The sequence below is a fragment of the Amblyomma maculatum genome, unplaced genomic scaffold, assembly GCF_055883805.1.
Source record: "Amblyomma maculatum isolate TAMU_Amacu unplaced genomic scaffold, ASM5588380v1 scaffold_37, whole genome shotgun sequence".
Taxonomy (NCBI): Eukaryota; Metazoa; Arthropoda; class Arachnida; order Ixodida; family Ixodidae; genus Amblyomma; species Amblyomma maculatum.
Window position 1 is genome coordinate 773149 of NW_028146762.1, and position 19071 is coordinate 792219.

The following is a 19071-nucleotide window of genomic DNA, read 5'->3' on the forward strand; positions in this document are numbered from 1 at the left end:
TTTAGCGAGCTGCTAGGCTTAGCGAGTTCGCCTTGTTTGGTTGCCATGGGGGCCAGACGGCGGAATGCGCGGAAAGCGCGGAAGGTTCAAATGAAGTTTCCCAGCCTCGGTCTGGATTGACAAATGGCCAATTTCATCTTGTCTGACGAAAACGGTTTGTAGTTTTAATATAGTTTAGTGCAGTAATAGTACTTTTTGATGAATAAAATAGCGTTGTCGGCTTTTTATATTTAAATGCTTTTCCTTGGCTTACCGTCGTGGCGCTGCAATCTACAGACGCTTAGCCAGGCTCCGCTGCGTCGGAAAAACCCCTATTCTAAAGCTCCCCGCTCGGCTAACACGTTGCGACGCCGCACGCTATTTCCTTGGGGGCCTCAAGCCTTGAGTCTGCCTATTCTAAAACCCCCTAACGGCCAAACATTCCTTTTCCGTCGCTGAGTAATTGCGTCCTGCCGGCGAGAGCGCACGGCTTGCAAACGATACTGGTCGCAGCTGGTCCCCATCCTTCTGGTGGAATACAGCACCCACTCCGATATCACATGCATCGGTCTGGATAACGAGTGGCTTGTGTAGGTCAGGCAGTTTCAGAGCTGCTATCTCAGCGATGGCGTGCGAAAGGTGGCGAAAGCTCCTTTCCTGCTCATCTCCCCATTCTCAACGGGAAAAATTTCTTAGCAATTGTGCCAAGGACGCTTGCAGTCGCACACAGTTAGGAATGAACTGTCGGTAGTATCCTATCATACCGAGATATCGGCAAACAGCACTGTATCTGTAGGCGTAGGAAACTCGGATCGCCCGGAGTTTCTCTGGATAAGGAGACACCTGCCCCCGTTCAACTCGATACCCAAGTAAACTCACCTGAGCCTGGCATATCTGTGCCTTTGCGGGATTGAGCGTGACGGCAGCGGACCTGAGTTTTCCCAGAACGTCTCTGAGGTGATCGAGGTGGTGCTCGAATGTGTGGGAATAGACGATGACATCGTCCATGTAGGCGAGGGCGTGATGCCATCGGGCATCGCCAAGTACGCGGTTCATCAGCCTCTGGAATGTGCTCGGAGCGCCGGACAATCCAAAGGGCATTCTCTTGAAGTGGAAAAGCCCTCTGTGACATGAGAACGCCGTTGTGTACTCATCGCCTGGTCGCATTTCGACCTGCAGGTACCCCTTGCTTGTGTCAAGTATCGAAAAGAGCTTAGCGCCGCTGAGATTGGAAACAATCTCGTCTATTCTCGAAAAGGGGTATGCATCATTTTCCGTGACCTTATTCAGATGCCGATAGTCCTCGCACAAGCGCCAAGAGAGATATTTCTTTGGCACAAGCACCACTGGGAACCCCCACGGGCTTTCAGAACGGCATATAAGACCAGCATCGAGCAACTCCTGGAGCGCCTCATCGATCGTTTGCCTTGCTGACGGGCCTTGGGTTACATTTCCAGGGCAGCGTGTCTCCCGTTTCTATGCGGTACTGCACCAGATTGGCGCATCCCGGCTGGTCTGTGAAAATCTCGTCAAAGTTGTCTAGCAACGACAAGAGTCGGTCACGTTGGTGCTCTATCAGCGCACCGGCACCGGCCAGCAGTCTCTGCAAATTTCTTTTCCGATTGCGGATGAAATGCGTGCTGACAGGCCACCGCTGACGATCGCGGCAGCTGACACGGTAACCAACTGCCTCTTTCTACGCCGGCAGTGGCCGTGTTTGAATGCGTTTTCTTCTTTTCCGACTGCAGAGAGGGAGCATTGACACCGGCCGCCGTAACCGAGCTCGGTTGGCGGGGCGAGCAGCGCTCATGGGAGGTATGCCACCCATCTGCGAGCGGATCGGCCGTGCGCGTTAACAACGATTGCGTTTTAACCGGCGGGGCGGCGAAAGGCCTGAGCGGGGCACACGCGCTCTCCCGATAACCCCTTTTTGCGATGTCCATCACCAGTACAGTTTTAGCCAAGAACATTCGGCTCATTATATATCTTACCATCAGGCCAGGCAGGTGAACAAAATGCATTTTGTGTATACCCTTATCCCAGCGCACTACCAGGCAAACATCACCGCAGAAGTGCACCTCTCCGCTAGCTAGCAGGAGGGGTGTTCTTCGCTGTCGCATCCTAACGAACCGCCGTCGGAGTTTGGAAACGACCACGTCTCCAATAAGCGAAATGCTTGCACCCGTGTTCAGCAGCACCTTAGACCGCTCTAGGGTAAATTGGAGAGTTTCTGTTGGTCTATGATTAATCTTTGCTGCATACGTGCTAAGGAAATGGCGTGCCAGTGGACATTCCGGTAGGTATGCGATCTCGCATATTAACCTTAGTGGGGCTATATATTCTGATATCAGCGCTCGCTCTTTTGCAAAACTAAGGCTTTGGAGCCCTCATCTGAGGCATCATTAGCTATCACGTCACGTGTGTAACAAAGGTTGATCATAGACCAGCAGGAAGTCTCTAACAAACAAAGAATGCATAATCGATCCGCGCGCTATAATCACTGATAAGACCCCATGCCGACAGCTTCTAAAAAACAAGTAGAGCTTTGAATGGTTCGTGGCATTACAACACGTCCCCCCTTCCCCCACCCCCCCAAAAAAACATCGCCTCAATGTTTGACAATAAACAAAGAAAAGGTAAACATATACGCTAGAAAATTTAAGCATCACGCAATTTTAACGCACGTAATACGGCTTCAAGCATAGCATGTCCCATTTCAGGGTGTGTGCGTCGCCGCTATGATGCTTTCGTACCGTCGGGACTGACGTCATAGATCCGTTGTCCGACTCGGCGAAAGAATGTGTACGGCCCAAAGCATTGACGTAAGAATTGTTACTTAGTCCGCGACGAAGAATCGACGTCCATACCCAGACTGGTCTCACGGCTTATACTCTGCGTCGCGACGTCCCAAGTTGCATCGTCGGGCGTCGGCTGCTTTGCTGGCCTTTAATGCGCAGCCGGGCGAGTCTTCGGGCGTCTGCAACTTGCAGGTAGGTGGAGAGGTCGAGGTGGTCATCGTCTATCACGTGAGGCAGCATTGCGTTGAGCGTTGTTGTGGGTCCCCTGCTGTTCTCAAGCTTGAACAGGTTCGCTGTGATTGTCTCCTGGACGACCGTGTTGTACTCAAACATCACGCAGGGCAGGATGGCGTCCCTAGACTTATGTTAGGCGTCGACGTACCAGGCGGACATGTCAAAAGGAGACTTATTCATAGGCCCTCTAAGTCCTTTCGTCTGTCAATAGTAGGCGGTCGTCCTCCGGTGGATTTTTGGCTGTACATGAAGATAGCTTGAGTGAACACCGCCGTAAATGCTGTTCCCTTGTTCGTGATGAGCTCGTCGAGGGCGAGGTGTCACGGGCGAATGCACACTACAAAAAACTTGACGGCTTCTCCTGCGGTACCATTAGGCAGTGCTTTAGCTTCGGCTTAGCGGGTCATGTAGTTGGTGGCCACGATGACCCACTTGTTACCCGTTAATTCGGGAGGGGCCGAGGAGACCCATTCCAATTTGCTCAAACGGCTTCGCAGGAGCTGGTATGGGGTTCAGTAGCCCAGCAGGTCAGACCAGAGCTTCTTGCGTCACTAGCACTCGCGGCACGTCTTGACGTAATGCACAACGTCGTCAGGCAACAGCGGCCAATAATAATTGTCGTGTACTCGATTCAACGTGGGTGCCATCCCGAGGTGTCCGGCTGTCACTTCATCGTGAAAAGGCTGCAGAATTACCTTTCGGAGTTCAGGGCATGGCCAGGTGGTATGTGGTCCTGTTGGATGTGAAGCTCTTCATGAGGACGTCGTTGTGAACATGAAGGAAAACTTACGCCTGAACAGATAGGAGGAGAAACGATATAGCCTTCTAGGTACTCCCCTCTCAACTAATGACTGAACGCTGCTACAGAGAAAAGCTGCAGGTGCTTACAGCCCCAAGAAGGCGTCATCGTTGTCTCCTTTCGGGGGAGCGCCAATGGGGCCGGGAGATAAGCAGCATGCGCTCGAATGCTCGCGGCCCGACTGCATAAATGTCAAATTCTTGAACTACGCTCCACCGAACAATGCGGCCGGAAGTGCCTCTTAAATTAGCCAGGCAGCAGAGAGCGTTGTTATCGCTGACCACCTTGCTTGGTCGACCATGTAGGTTTGGACGAAAATTCGAGTGGCGCAGATGATCGCGAGGCACTCCTTCTCGGTGGTTGAATAATTGGATTCGGCATTTGAGTGGGACCTGCTAGCGTACTTAATAACTTTCTTCTCTCTGGCACTCTTCTGAATAAGGACGGCACCTAGGCCCACACTGCCTGGGTCTGTGTGAATTTCAATCTCGGCATTTTCACAAATTGGCTTAGGACAGGAGGCGACTGTAGGCGGCGCTTATGTTCGTGCAAGGCTTCTGCTTGCTGTACTCGCATTTAAAAGGTTTACGTCAGCCTTTGTAAGCGGCGCCAAAGGTTCGGTGATACTCGAGGTTTTTCGCACAAATCGCCGGTACGCATACGCAATGATACGCACAATACACACAATTTACGCAATGATGCGGAGAAATTTCCGAACAAATCACCGCAAAAATCGCCGCCCTGCCCAAGGAATTGGCGAAACACTTTCTCGTCAGCGGGTTGCGGTATCTACACGTTCGCATCTATTTTCTTCGGGTATGGGCGAACTGTGTCCGTGCTTACGATCTGGTTGAGGAACAACAGCTCCTCGTAGTCGAAGTGGCACTTCTCTGTCTTAAACGTCAGCCCTGATGCCTTATACCGACAATGGTTCTTCAATGTTCGCGGATAAGACAACGACTTCGTTTAAATATACCAGACAAATCTGGCAATTCAAACCTACCACTACTGTACCCATTACTCAGCTGGAAAGTAGGTGGTACGGAGTAGAGGCCAAAGAGCATCACTTCGAACTCTAAGATCCAGTCTGGTACAATAAACGCGGTCTACTTGTGATCTCTTACGCCGACCTCAGTTTACCAGTAGCCGCTCTTCTAGTGCATCGATGAGAAGTGCCTTGCATTGCAGAGTAGGTCGAGTGTTTTATTGGCGCGAAGGAGATGATAAGCATCCATCTTCATTCTGCTGTTCGAGCAATGATAATCGACGCAGAGGCGAAATGTGCCGCCTTTTTTGATTAGAACGATTGGCGCCGCCCAGAGACTCTTCGATGGCTGGATCACGTCATTGCGAAGCATTGCTAATTGTCAATATGTGTAGACAATGTTAAAATGGATGCTTTGATTGACACTGCTGCCGCTGTGCCAGTTATGAGCCTTTCGTTTAGGAACCGCCTTCGACAGGAAGTTATGTTTGTGTGTGAAAATAACCGTGCGTTTTATAGATTTCGGGGTGAAACTTTAGTTCCGGTTGACTTGTGCTCGGCTTCAGTTGGGCTTGGTGATGAGCTCTACAGAACACAATTCAATGTAATGAGACGTGCCACGCATGAAATGATCTTGGGTGCTGACGTTTTGCGCCGGTGTGGTGCAACTCAAGACTTCAGTGGCGTTAAAATTTCTTTGAAGCCGAAACATTATTCCAGCTTTAGTAGATAACATATCCCACAGTCGTGAAGAAGTTCTCTCTTCGAAGGAAGGTGTGCTGCTGCCTGCCATGACGGAAAAATTTGCGCTCACGGAATCATACGAACATTTCGTGAGTAAACACTCAATAGTCATCCAGACAGATGTCTCGAACTGTGCGCAAAAAAAAAAAAAATTTGTGCCTTACGCCGGGGAGGGGGGGGGGGGGGTGGCGTGAATGCTCTGGACCGTCGCGCACACATCTAGACTGTGAACGTGTCAGCAGAGCCTGTTCGTCTTCCTTATGGTTTAACATGACGGGATTTGAAAATGATGTCACCCAAACCGTTGGAGCAATTTCTGATTGCAGAGGAGCCGCAAAAAGAAATCGGGATATTGTGCTAAGCTTGAGCGCACGATCAACAAATCCGCCGTACGCTCAACAAATCCGCCGTAGCAAGCATTGCGATGCGAGAAACCCGTTTCGGGAAATGTTATCAACGCAGCGCACGTGCGCGCAAAGGTGATTTCGGAGGCCATGGCAGCGCAGCACCTAGTTTTGTATCTCGCCGAGAAGCGGCGCTTCCAACTTTGGGCCTCCCACCCATCCACTCGGGCTCCTTCAAGTACAGTGAAGAAGGCAATCGGGTGAAGCCACGGGGCGCATCCACTTGGTATAAAATTTACTAATCACGGCCGCCAGAGGCAGCATCAGACGCGCAAATGTTTGAGACTCTCTTTCTGTATTGTAATGTACTTAGCAACAAAACTGCGATTCACAAAACGTACTACATGAATGAACCCAACAACATCTATGCCCGCACTGACCGCCCACTCAAAGTGCGCGAGTAGAATTGCCGTATAAATGAATCCAAATTAAGTTTTTTTTTGTTTCACACTCAGTGCATGACTCGAACTATCTCCCTGCGCGGGTCAGAAAGAGCATAGAAGGAACTTCTATGCTTTTTCTGACCGCTTTCAAAAAAAAAAAAAAATAAACAAAACATGTCCATATGAACGCAATATATGTTGTCCTAGTTTTTGTTTGTAGCTATATTGAAATCTTCCTTAAGAAGATTTTTTTCAAACCTTTATTGTTAAAGCAGTGCTGTAATTTTAAATTTTCTTATTCTGTGTGAGTGTGTTTTGGCCATGTTTGTCTGCCTAAAATGGTTCTTTCATTTCTTGTTTTTCTTTTGTTTGCCGTAGTCCACGGTTTTTTCGGTTTTTCGGAGTACATTGTACATCGCGTCATTATACATCGCATCGCATCAACTTATTCTGTACTATTTGTCTGTTTTTATTTATGTTATTTTCCAGCCGACAATAATGCCCCAGTTAGGGTGGTGCAGGTACTCTGTAAAAATAAATAAATAAATAGGATATTTTTTGTCGCTCTTTTCGCAGTCGTTTCTACGGCGTATCTGGCACACGCACATTATCTCGATGCTTACATGATGCTCCCGCCTACTTGAAACGATTGATGTTGGATGGATGAACGTCCCTCTATAGACCTGCGCTCCGAATTCTGTCTCCAAGATCTCCGGAGGGTGATTCCTTCTCCCTAGTGCGCGCTTGTCCATGGCTGCAGCGATGTAGAAAGCATTTATTTCCAGTCAGAGTATACTTATGCTGTTTTTGCCGTGCCTAAATGCAAACAAATATTCAAAACAGCTGATTAAGGTACATATCTGGAGCTACAGTAGAAGGAACGCTCAAGTTGGCCCGTGATGATTGCCAATCCTAACTCAAGTGAGCTGACGACCATACAACTATAGTAAGCGCTGTAGGCGACAAGAAGTTATTGAACAGTTCCTTGCCGGAAAACGCTCCCTACCACTCAAGCCTTCTACGGTGTCGTCTCCATAGCTGCTCGAGCCGACGAAGTGTGTCTTTGCGATGGGAAATTAAGTGATTGGACAGTAAGTGGCATGAAGTTCCTAACTGCGTCTTGATTGGCGCTTAAATAAATAAAAAAAACATTGCGAGAAGCACTGCTTAATAGGGACCTTGCGCTGGAGTTTTGAGTAGGGTGGCGCCGCCTCGTGGCTGCCACGAAAAGCCTGACTGGGTAGTACAACGGCGTCTCTGCCTATGCTGCAGCGCATATCTCGCAGGCTTTCTACGTCGATTCTTGCTTCTTTTTGCCACTTCGTGAGCGTGAAAAGAGTCGTCATGTATCATGGACATCATTGTGAATCTGCAGTAGCCTAACATTAAAAAAAAAAAAAAAGAAGAAGCGCTGCGGCTGCCTTCCGGCGAAATGTTCAAAGCATGGGGCATTGATCTTGCCGTGTGCCATCCTTCCCGAAACATCGTCCCCGCTGCTTTTTTTGTTTGAGTCGTAGAGTGCCACGAACAAGTTAAAAATTCATTGTTCAACTCTACTGCTTTCTTTCAAGCCGCGCGAAACGGGGCTACGGTGCGATTGGTACGGGCGGTCATGTGCATGTATGCACTGGTTAGAGAAACGCCGTTCGCTCTAAGCTGGCCTCTCCGCCGGCTCAGAACTGAAATATATAGAGTGCAGCAATATACACGTGTTTATTTCTGATCGAGAGCGAAACTGTCCGTTATGCTACTGTTTTCAGCAGCTGTGTAAGTAAGAACTGCACGAGCGTACGTCAAGCAACAAAAGCTGAGGACGATAAACTAGAGTTTTCTGAAAACGTTTCCTATCTCGATGAAAGCAGCCATTCACTTTCGAGAGAAAACAGTAATGGACGTCATTTGGGGCATATTTATAATTACTAAGCAGCCGACAATAGCTTTTCGGTCATGCACTGCGCGTTCTTGATCTGATAGAGCGCTTAATTCTAATATGCAAAGTCCCCACTGCCCCCAAGAGGCAAAAACCCTAGCTCGAGAGCTGCAAGTACATAAATCAAAGGCTATTAGCAGTTGAGCAGTGAAACGAGGTCAGCGTGCTTTCTGATATCTGCACCTAACAACGAACTCAAGCGCCTGCCGCGGTGTAATCCGAACGTATCTGCAGTCCCAGCTTCAGCTTTCTGTAGGACTTTCCAGTACGTGGACTGTATTTCGAAACATTACGACTGTGACTTATCAGCTAAACGGTGCGTAAAAAGCAAAAACTAGCTTAGGATCAACTTACAAGCTCACATGCATACATTGAACGCAAACCCCAACGGCCCGTGCACGGCCGTCTCAAGGTGCCCATCGGAAGGAATGTTTGTGCCTCGGAGGGGTTATTTACGCTGCCTATCCGTGTTGCGGATTCGTGGATTCACTTGCTTCAGCTCAGCTGCGTGTAAAGTTTTCGTAGAGCTCCACGAATTCGCGCGACACTCGCCTGGCTATATCGACTGGCCGCGCGTCGAGACTTCGCCTCCGATTGCTGCATGTCGTATAATGCCTGACCTTTGGATTATTTATTGCCTTTGTTTACGTCGTGACAGCCCTAAAAGAATTTTCAGTGCTTTAAATTCGCTGTGATCCATACATAATAGAAATTAAAGCGGTTGATCCATACTGACTCCATGTATTCGAATGCAGACGCCGGCGATTTGTACTAACCAGCAGACGCCTAGGGGGCGCTTTTTAAAAAAGCACCGCTTTCGTTTTGTTGACTGTTGACAGCCGTGTGGTGCCGACGCGTGCTCCATCGCTTCTCCGATTGCACGTGGCTACCGGAAACGGACGGACTGGCGACAGCGGGAGCTTCCGAAGCGTCAAATAAATGAGTTCTTTCTTTTATTAACTTTGTTTCATTTTCAGCTAGTTAAGTTAAGTGCAGCCAAAAGAATAGATTTTAGCTCTTGGTCCTAGCGGCCTAGGTTTTTTCGTGCCGGCAGCTAGGTTTTCTTGGCGTTCATTATTTAGCTATCTTGTTTAGATAAATATTTTTTTTTCTAGGCTATTGGCATTCGCAGAATTGGTTTTTAACGCGTGTTTGCTAGTCGTTTCTTGTGTCTTCTTTTGGCAATTTGTATATTCTGAAAATTCGTAATAGATATAGTTCAGTCGATGAGCGCTTAAGATGTGCAACCAAAAGAAGGTAAAGCGTACTAAGTGTGAGGCGCAGGTTAATCTCAAGGAAACGCGTTTTGACTCTGTAGGTGAAGCGGAAGGCAGCGACTTTTTGTGTCGGTGTTGCGTACTGAGTGCGCGTCTAGATAGATTTCATCAAGAAAGGGGCAGTTTAGTGTCTCGTGTGGATGATTTAGAAAATGAAGTAAGTTTGTTAAGAGCGGAAAATCAGAAACTGCTTGGACAGCTTACTCAAATTGATAAAAAAGGGGCCGGCTTTATCCTTGGAACCAACGAGGATGAACATTCCAATGCGGGCCACGTGGCTGGGGCCAGCATTGGCATGGAAGGCATAAGCAAAGTAGGTCAGGCGGATCCGAACCGTCAGAGTTATTTAGAAGCAGCTAAGACGCCGGAAAAAAAAAGGAAGAAGTAAGGAAGAATGAAAATCCCAGAGATAAGGACACAGATAACCGAAAGCAGGAGCCAACAGTTGGGAGAGGGAGAGAGAAGGCCCAGGTGCTTATCGCCGGAGATTCTAACATGAACAGGTGCAAGCGAGATATCTTGGAACGTGTAAGGGGTGATAAGAGAGTGTTGGTTGGAGCCTTCCCAGGGAGAACAATGAGGGCAGTGCTAAAAGAGAGTAAAAATAGGCTATTGAAGAATTCCGCAGAGCGCAGTATAGTAATAGTAGCCGCGGGGCTAAACGATATCCTAAATGGTGACGCTGCAGGTGTGGTGGAAAGTTTAGCTAAGGGAGTTGACGAGATCAGGGAGATAGCACAGCAGACGCAGATAGTTGTATGCACAGTACCAGAGGTGCTAGGATTGAACGGAAAGATGGAAAAGGACGTGGTGACAGTTAATCAGGACATAAGAAAGTTAAGCCTGGAGAAGCGTTTCGAAGTGGTTGAGGTAAACAGGGAGGTACATAAAGTTGGTTTTGGTAGGGCTTTTCAGCGAGATGGCGTTCATTTTAACAAAAGGGTGGGAGCAGAGATCGGCTGGCGCCTGGCAGGCAGCGCTGTAGCTTTTTTAGGGGGTCCGCGAGGACTCCGTGCGCAGAGGTTGTTAGAAGTGAAGCAGAAGAAAGTGTAATAATGGAGGCTGAGCCCCCAAAAATGGCAAAGAGTAGGTCGAGAAAGAAAAGTACACAAAAGAAATTTAAAACTAGGATCAGTTACATAAACATGCAAGGACGTAGAAAAAGAGCGAAATGGCTAGAGATAGAACAGCAGTTGAAGGATGACAAAATAGGTATGTACGCTCTTTGCGAGACTCATCTCAGGGATCTAGAAGATCCGCCGTTTATAGAAGGCTACGTTTGGGAAGGGTGCAACAGAACGAGAACGGAAAAAAAGGGTGGAGAGGTAGGTATGTTGATACACCAGGGAACAAATTGGCAAAGAATTAAATCATCTTGTAAAAAACATATCTGGGTTTCAGGAACAATTGCCGGCATAAGGACATGGCTAGGGGTTGTTTATTTAGGAACAGGACATCAATGCAGGCAAGAAAACAGGGATCTTGTTGAATGTCTCAGTGACGATATAAACCAGTTTGGAAACGGGGCCAATATTATTCTGCTGGGGGACATGAACGGCCACATCGATGATCTGGATGGATACACGGATTTTAACGGCAAGCTAACGCTAGATTTCTGTGAGCACACGATCTAGTTATAGTAAATAGAGAAACAAAATGTGAAGGCCAAATCACGTGGGAATTCCGCAACAGGCAGACGACCATTGACTATTGTCTAACGTCGCAGGAAATTTATAGCAAGGTCACAAAAATGGAAATAGACAAAGAAGGGGAGTGTAGTCTGGGAAGTGATCACAAACGTATTAGTCTGCAGATGGGGCCCTTGATGAAAAGAGAAATGGAACTTAGACAAAACGTAAACGCAAAATTAAACGGCGATCAAATAGCGCAGATAGCAGCAGACATAGAGGAAGCAATAGAGAAATTTCCCATGGAAGACTGGGATTATGAACAGGTAGAACTACTCATAAGGAGGAAAATTCAGGAGGTTAAAGTAGAAATCCGCTGGACTGGAAAGAGGATGCTACGGAGCTGGTGGAATAAGGAAATCAGGGAAGCTATTGAACAACGACGGGCTGCTTCAAGGGAACACCGAATGGCAAAGAAAGCACAGGTATATCAGGAGGAAATCGACCAAAAATGGGAATCATATCGACAAAAGAAACTTCAAGTGCAGGCCCACGTCCAAAGTAAAATAAGACAGTCCACCGATCGCTGGATGGCTGATAAACACGTTGCCTCTAGAGGCGGAGCAAGAAAGTTCTGGAACCATATAAGCTGGCTAGGGAAGAAGAATCAAAGAAATCAGGATCGGATTCAAGATAACGAGGGAAATTGTTTAAAGGGAGACAACGCAGGGAACTACATTACATCAGTTATAGCTGAGTCATTTAAGAGCGACGATAAGGTAATCTCCGCAAATCAGGAAGCAACACAAGGTAGCAGAATACAAAGCAGCTTAGAACTGACCAATCTAAACTGGAAAAAGGCAGAAAACAATATTCCTAAAAACACGTCTACAGGAATAGATGGAATTCCGATCAAGCTGATTAATGAACTCGGTCCAAAAAGTAAGGAAACGTTCTTAAAAGCTATGGAAACAGTCATAACGAATAAGCAAATTCCGGACAGCTGGCGGCAGAGTAAAATGAATTTGATTTATAAAGGGAGAGGAGACAGGATGCACATAAAATCCTACAGGCCAATTACCATAACATCTGTTATGTACAGGTTAGCCATGCAGGCGGTGAAATTAAAGGTGCAAGCGGGGGTTGAAACTAACAAGATACTCGGAGAACTTCAGAACGGCTTTAGAAATGGTAGGCGCTTAGATAATAGCCTGTTCGTGCTTACCCAATGCATCGAAATATCTAGAGTGGAAAAACGACCTTTGTATTTGGCGTACATAAACGGTGCGTACGACAACGTAAGCAGGGAACTCCTGTGGAACATATTAAAAGAAGAAGGTATCGGTTATGAAATAATAGAGTTTCTACAGGAAATATATCGGGATAATAAAGTAGAAATTACGTGGGAAGGGATAAGAAGTACGGAGGATGTCAAAGTATGCAAAGGATTAAGACAAGGCTGTCCTCTATCACCGGTGCTGTTCATGTTTTATATGATACACCTGGAACGGAGGATACAAGACAGTAACCTAGGTTTTAACCTGTCATATAGATTAGGTGGAAAGACGGTAGAGCAGCGCCTCCCCGGTTTGATGTATGCAGACGATATTGTGCTGCTAGCTGAGAGTCTGGAAGAATTGCAAACTCTAGTTAAGTATTGCGAAGACGAAGGGGACGCTCTAGGCTTCAGTTGCAGCGCAGCTAAGTCGGGTCTGATGATTTTCAACGGCTCAACTGATCAGGGTCTTAAAATACAAGGCCTTGAAAAACTAGAGTAGCAGAATATAAATATCTGGGGGTATGGGTAAACGAAGGATTGGCATACATTGGAAAGCATGAGCAATCACTTAAGGCCAAAGGGCGAAGGAATGCCGGGATAATGAATCATAAGGCATTGTGGGGATACAATAGGTACGAGGTTTTGACGGGTATTTGGAAAGGAATTATGGTGCCTGGACTTACTTTCGGAAATGCGGTTTTGTGCCTAAAATCAGAGGTACAGTCGACATTAGAAACAAATCAGAGATCCGTTGGACGATTAGCACTAGGTGCCCACGGCAAAACTACAAATGAGGCGGTACAGGGAGATATGGGCTGGGCATCTTTCGAAGTACGGGAAGCTCAGAGTAAAATATTATATGAGGAAAGCCTCAGGAAATTGGACAGTAACAGATGGGCAGCTAAAGTATTTAAATACCTGTACCTAAAAAGCGTTGACTCACAATGGAGGAAAAGAACTAGGAAACTAACTAGTAAGTATGCTAGTAACATTAAGGACGAAGAAATAAAGAGCATGAAGCAACAGGTGAAAAACACAGAAGGTAAAAATTGGATAAATTCGATGGAAAAGAAACAGAGCGTGGAATTATACCGAAAGTGGAAAATGCAGATCAGGAAGGAAGATTTCTTTGATAACTCAAGAGGCAGTGCCCTACTTTTTGAAGCTAGATCAGGGTGCCTTAGAACACACAGCTACAAAAAGAAATTTAACAATGGAGATGACGCATGTGCTGTATGTGGAAACTCCAGTGAAACAATTGACCATATTATACTCGAATTAATGGTATCCATCCGGAAGTTGGTGCAGGCGCAATCACTGTTCTGAAGTTCTGGGGTTTAGAGATAACAGTGGCCGGGTGAATAAACCGGCGGTGGAAACTAGCAAAACACGACTGGAAGATTGGTGGCTTAAAAGCAGAGAAGTGACATAATGTTAGTGATGTAGGAACAAAATTTAATAAATAGAATGATGGTTTAGTTAACCATTCTAAATCAATAAATAAGATATAGGGAGAAAAATGAGCATGATAGCTACTGCTACCACCCCGTTTCAAAGGGGACGCTCCTATATTCCATCCATCCATCCCATCCATCCTTCGCGGCGCCCCCTGGGCAACGCAAGGCTCCTATATACAGTGGAGAAATGGGTAAGCCGGAGCGTTGCTGTCTTGTCTTCCAGATGTGTCAGCAGGATTTCGCGAGTGACAGATAATGCGTCTTTCCTTTCCTGTAAACCATTCATATAGAACGCCGGTGAAATTCGATGCGTTCAAGTGAACATTGGTTGTGTTCGACATGGGGCGCGCGATATATCGGGCGCAGCAGAGGGACTCAGGCTTGCGCATTTCTGCTCTCGGAATTTTTCAGACTGCAGTTGGTTGATTGCTTCTCTTTAGACACTTTCAAACCATTACCACTCATTTGTGCACGCAAATGCCGCATTTCCCGCTTGTTCACGTTCAAACATTTCAAATTTCCCACCACCGGCAGTTAGGCCTGCGTAACCGCAAGCTGCGTACCATTTAACCCACTTTGGACATCGACATTACCCCTACTAGAAATTTCTACGTTTGATTGACTTAATTGGCTGTAATTATTTAGATAATCATCCCACATCAACCATATTCTCTCTTGTACACCCTTTCTTGACGGTATATCCGCGGTATCTTGCATTTTTTTTAATTTACCAACTAGTTCTTATACTGCGCCGAAAAGGTCATGCCCACGCAAAACCTACCGACGTAGCGATAAAATGCTTGCGCATTAATAAATGCGGCATATTGTATGTTGCGGAGTTTTGCAGCCGACAGAGGCCGCCAAACCTCATCCCGCCTGCTGCAGCTCGATATGAGCGCGAGTAGAATAAGCGGAAAGCATAGTATATAAAAAAAAATTGTGGTCTCGCTAGATCGCGGAAGCGCAGCTTGCCGCCGGTCATCGAGTGTTTCTTCCACCGCGGCCATGACCGCGACGGTCGGCATCTTTTGATCTCGGCGCCCGTGACCGGGCATGGATAATATAGGAGGCCATGGCGAAGTAAAGAAAGTTGCCGACCGAGCGATGACACCCGTGGCGCCATCTCCTCCCGTTGGCAGCAATATTCCGATAAAGATGCGGTGAAGGAACGTAGGAGGGCAGAGTCGTTTCCCGAAAGATAGGGTGCTTTCATGCTGGGCACACCATTTGTTTTATACTACCCCGCACCGCCGTTTTCCCTTGACGGAGGCATGTTGGCTCCCATTCGGTAGTTGCGTGCAACGAGCAATGCTTGTGGTGTAGGCTCTCTGTACTGGTCTTGTAACTGCATGCTACAACGCGAGTCAAGATGAAAAAAAAACATGTATTTTGTTTCCTCGTAGCAGCAGTTTGGCTAAGTGGTTTTCTGACGATTTTCTGCATGATCGAGTCGATGCGACTAGAACTGAAGCCATCGCAGTCTGATAGGCTCCAGTGTACTGGCTACGTTGAAAATTCACCACGGCTATTTTATTTTGCTTGGTATTCATAATGTAAAGCATACAATTCTCCAAAGTGCGTAGTATTATGCTAAACTAGCGGTACGAGAGTGTTGACTTCTTGGAAGGCGATGTTCCACAGAGATATGAGTAGTCGGACAGATAAGCTGTGAACATCGACCATTTTTGCGCAGTTGTTTTCTGCAAACGCTTTCATTTGAATTTCCTTCTAAAAGAAATAAATACAGTTTACAAGAGATCGGCTAATAATAAGAGCGATGACTCATTGCTTCTTTCGATCAAGGAGTCGCGGTAGTCGAGCATAAACTTCATCGAACGGTTATTTTATTTTGCTTACTACAAGGCCGGGAAACAAGATTAAAATGTTAAAAGCAACTGATTGACTAAGGAATCTGAAGAAAACTTCACTATGACCAACAGCTGTTAGCTTTTTTCGATATCTCGCGGTTATAACTAAACTGTGGACGGGGAGGTTGAAAAAAAAAAAAGAGACGATAAAAATTAAGCCTAATTTAGTTTTTTATTTTTATTCGACTTCAACCTAGACAGCGCAATATCCTTGCCATTTAAAGTATTGCTACCTTACTCTCCAGCGCCAGTTAATGCTGAGTGAAAGTTGACATTTATTAAAGGAAGACAGAGCCTTTAGCTTGTAATGTAGGTTTCTCATCTGCATGACGGATACAGACACGAAATCGCGGATTCGAGTTGCGGAGTAAATCATGACCCAGTTGGCGGGACGATTGAGAAGTTCAACACCAGCCCGTCCTCTGTCTCAATACAGCATGGTTAACAATTCAACCCTTTATAATGAGGACAACAATCTTCTACAAGAACAGTTTCAAAATCTATCATGTGCACCATAATTGTTGGCAAATAAATATTTGGCCTTAAATAAATCCGACATAGCCATTGGTCCACAGAGGATTGCCACTCAATACGCAAAGAAATGCCGTAACTCATTCATCAAAAAATTTATGTTTGCTGAGAAAAAAAACTCATGTTGTGGTCCAGAGTAAACAGTTAAAGAAGAGCAATTTTATAGAAAAAGATCCGAAAACTCCAACCACTATCATTGCCTTGGAAGCACACCAAAGGGGTACGGAACATTTCCTCTACACAGGTTAGGTATTCTGCATTATGTTAAGGGTAATGTAACTCGCCTTCAGATCCGGCACAAGTAGGGTACCTTCGGGAAAACGCGGTTCTAGTCGACTGAGTTTAAGCTGACTGAAAGGAAAGCCAAACCATTATCCAAAACTGTGATACATGCTTTCGTACACACAGAAACTGCCGTGCATACTGTTGCATGCGGGTTGCGGCCCCATCGGTAGCGTTGGCTTGGCGGCTCTGTGACTCGAGGGAAGGCCTCAGCGGTCCCAGCAAAGACGATGCGTTGACAAATAAAACAACGTTTAATTCAACGTCACGTAAGAACGGGCAGAGAATCTGGCCCGGATAGAAAGCCGACACACTCACAGAGCTGGTGTCTGGAGTCGTCTCTGCGACGTCTTCGAAGTCTCTCTGAGCGGAATCTGCCGCTGCTTTTTGTACGCTCGTCAGTTCAGAGGGAAATGGAGAGAATTCATGCCCGAACAAGCTGTGATGACTCAGTCTCAGAGTCGCGACAGAAGTCTCCTCCATCTCCTGTAGACTGGCGGGGGCGACGCTATGTGCCTTGAACGCCGGGCTTGGCCAGCGTTTGCACACACACGCATGCAGACACATTACGGCAGGTGCGAATTCGACATGCCGGATCACGTCCGCGGGAGGAAGCATTGGGCGGCCGACCGGACGGGGTTGAAGCGGCCGAAACGCTCGCTGCTTTTACTGATGCTGCGCTGTGGCCTCATCGGTTGTCGCACATCTCGATGGCGAATCGTAACAGACTGCCCCACCGGGGAAGGGAGATCCAGAAGGGCAGGGGACTGCATCGCTTTCCGGTGGGATTGTGATGTTGCTGCTAGCCGGTGTCGTCCAACTCTGCTTCTCTTGAGCCCAGTCAGCCAGAAGACTTCATTGGCACGTTCTGGGTCCCAAAGAACTCTGCAAATTTTCTTCAGGAGGGTTTTCCGACGCGCCCACAACGTCACAACTACGCTGAAAACTCAGCCGGTCAGCCAGTAAGCACGGCACAAACTTCACTAAGTTATGTCAGACTATTTCCCTCCTATATACACCCACCTACATTAAGGGGTAGCTCAGCAGAGCTTGGAACGCATCCACAAATTCGAAAATTGCACTTCAAAAGTACATCACTTTTAAACAAAGATAATACATTACAATATTTTCAAAATCCTGTGTCAGGAAGAAAAATACCTAGAAGTGAAAACTTCGAAGTTTCTCACGTTAGAGCTCTGACTTAAGCCATTGGCATTATACCGTTGAGACCACCTTTACAATGAAGCTCCGGCTGTCTGTTTCCCGAAACAGCTTTATCCTCCTCTTTTTTTTTTTTCGAAGAAACGCATGAGCATAAGTCACTCGCTTCACTGAACGACCTATCTTTCTCCTTACGTGTTGCGCACCAGTCGCGCCGTTTCTGAGCACGGCCGCAGTTGTGCCACTGGGATCGTCGCTTCTTTTCTTTTCGCAATTGTTTGCGTTTACACTCCTTGTGATGGCAGCATTATTTCTCGCGCCTGCCTTTCCGCGTTTTTCGTCGGCAGCACTTGGATACTAGCCTTCTGCTTTCTTTTTGAGCCAGCTCTGACAAGCTAGCAGTAACCGGAGCGAGTATGGCACCGGTGTCGTCAAGGTGGTCAAGGTGCGACACCGCGTCTGCATCGTGGCCAGCAGCCCATGACTCTCTTTCAGTCAAGTCTGAACAACAAACACTTACGTCAGCCCCTATGCTAGGCATTTCCTCTAGCGGCTTGCAGCTCACTTTACCCTGGTACTCAGGTGTGCCGCACCGTTTAGCGCTAACTGGCGCACTATCAAGCTCCTTGGACAGCTGGGGTGCTTCGGATAGCGTGAGGGCCGTGTGTGGCACGGCCGCATTCGCGCTGGGGTTGTTGCTCTCGTGAATACAACCTGGCGTGGTGTCAGGGCACGAACGACGCTGACTCCGCTCTGGTTGCTCATTGTCGCCTTTGCAAGTGTGGCTCTCTACAGAGGACGCGCACTGATCGCGGGTCTGCCATGGCTGATCGCAACTCGTGGGCTGCGCAGTTTCCCTTATCGGCACTTCGTTTTTCTGCGTGCCCTGCTCTATCACACAGCTGATTTCGGAAACCGCAATTCTGTCATTTTCTAGCTCGTTTCCATCGCTCTACACAAGCTTCGGCTTTGACTCGAGAGGCGGTTCATTTACTGCCCGTTCCCGACTCTCAACTCTTGGAAGCGGATCAGCTACAGCTACTTGGGTCGGCGTGCAGTTCACCTCGCTTGACGACGTCCCTGCGAATTCCTTGCCGATGGAGCCGGCGCTAAACGTCTCAGCGGCCAATGGCTCGACCAAGGTAACCCGATACTCTTCTTTTTGAGGCTCAGTCGGCTCGCTGCTGCGGTCGCGTTGCTCGCCCGCTTCCCCAAGCTGCGTCTCACACTCCGGTGTAAGCTCTATTTGCTCCGAAACTTCCGCACTGTCTAGCCATTCGCTTACAGCGGTTTTCAACTGATACGCCAAATCAAGGTACGAGTTGTTACAGA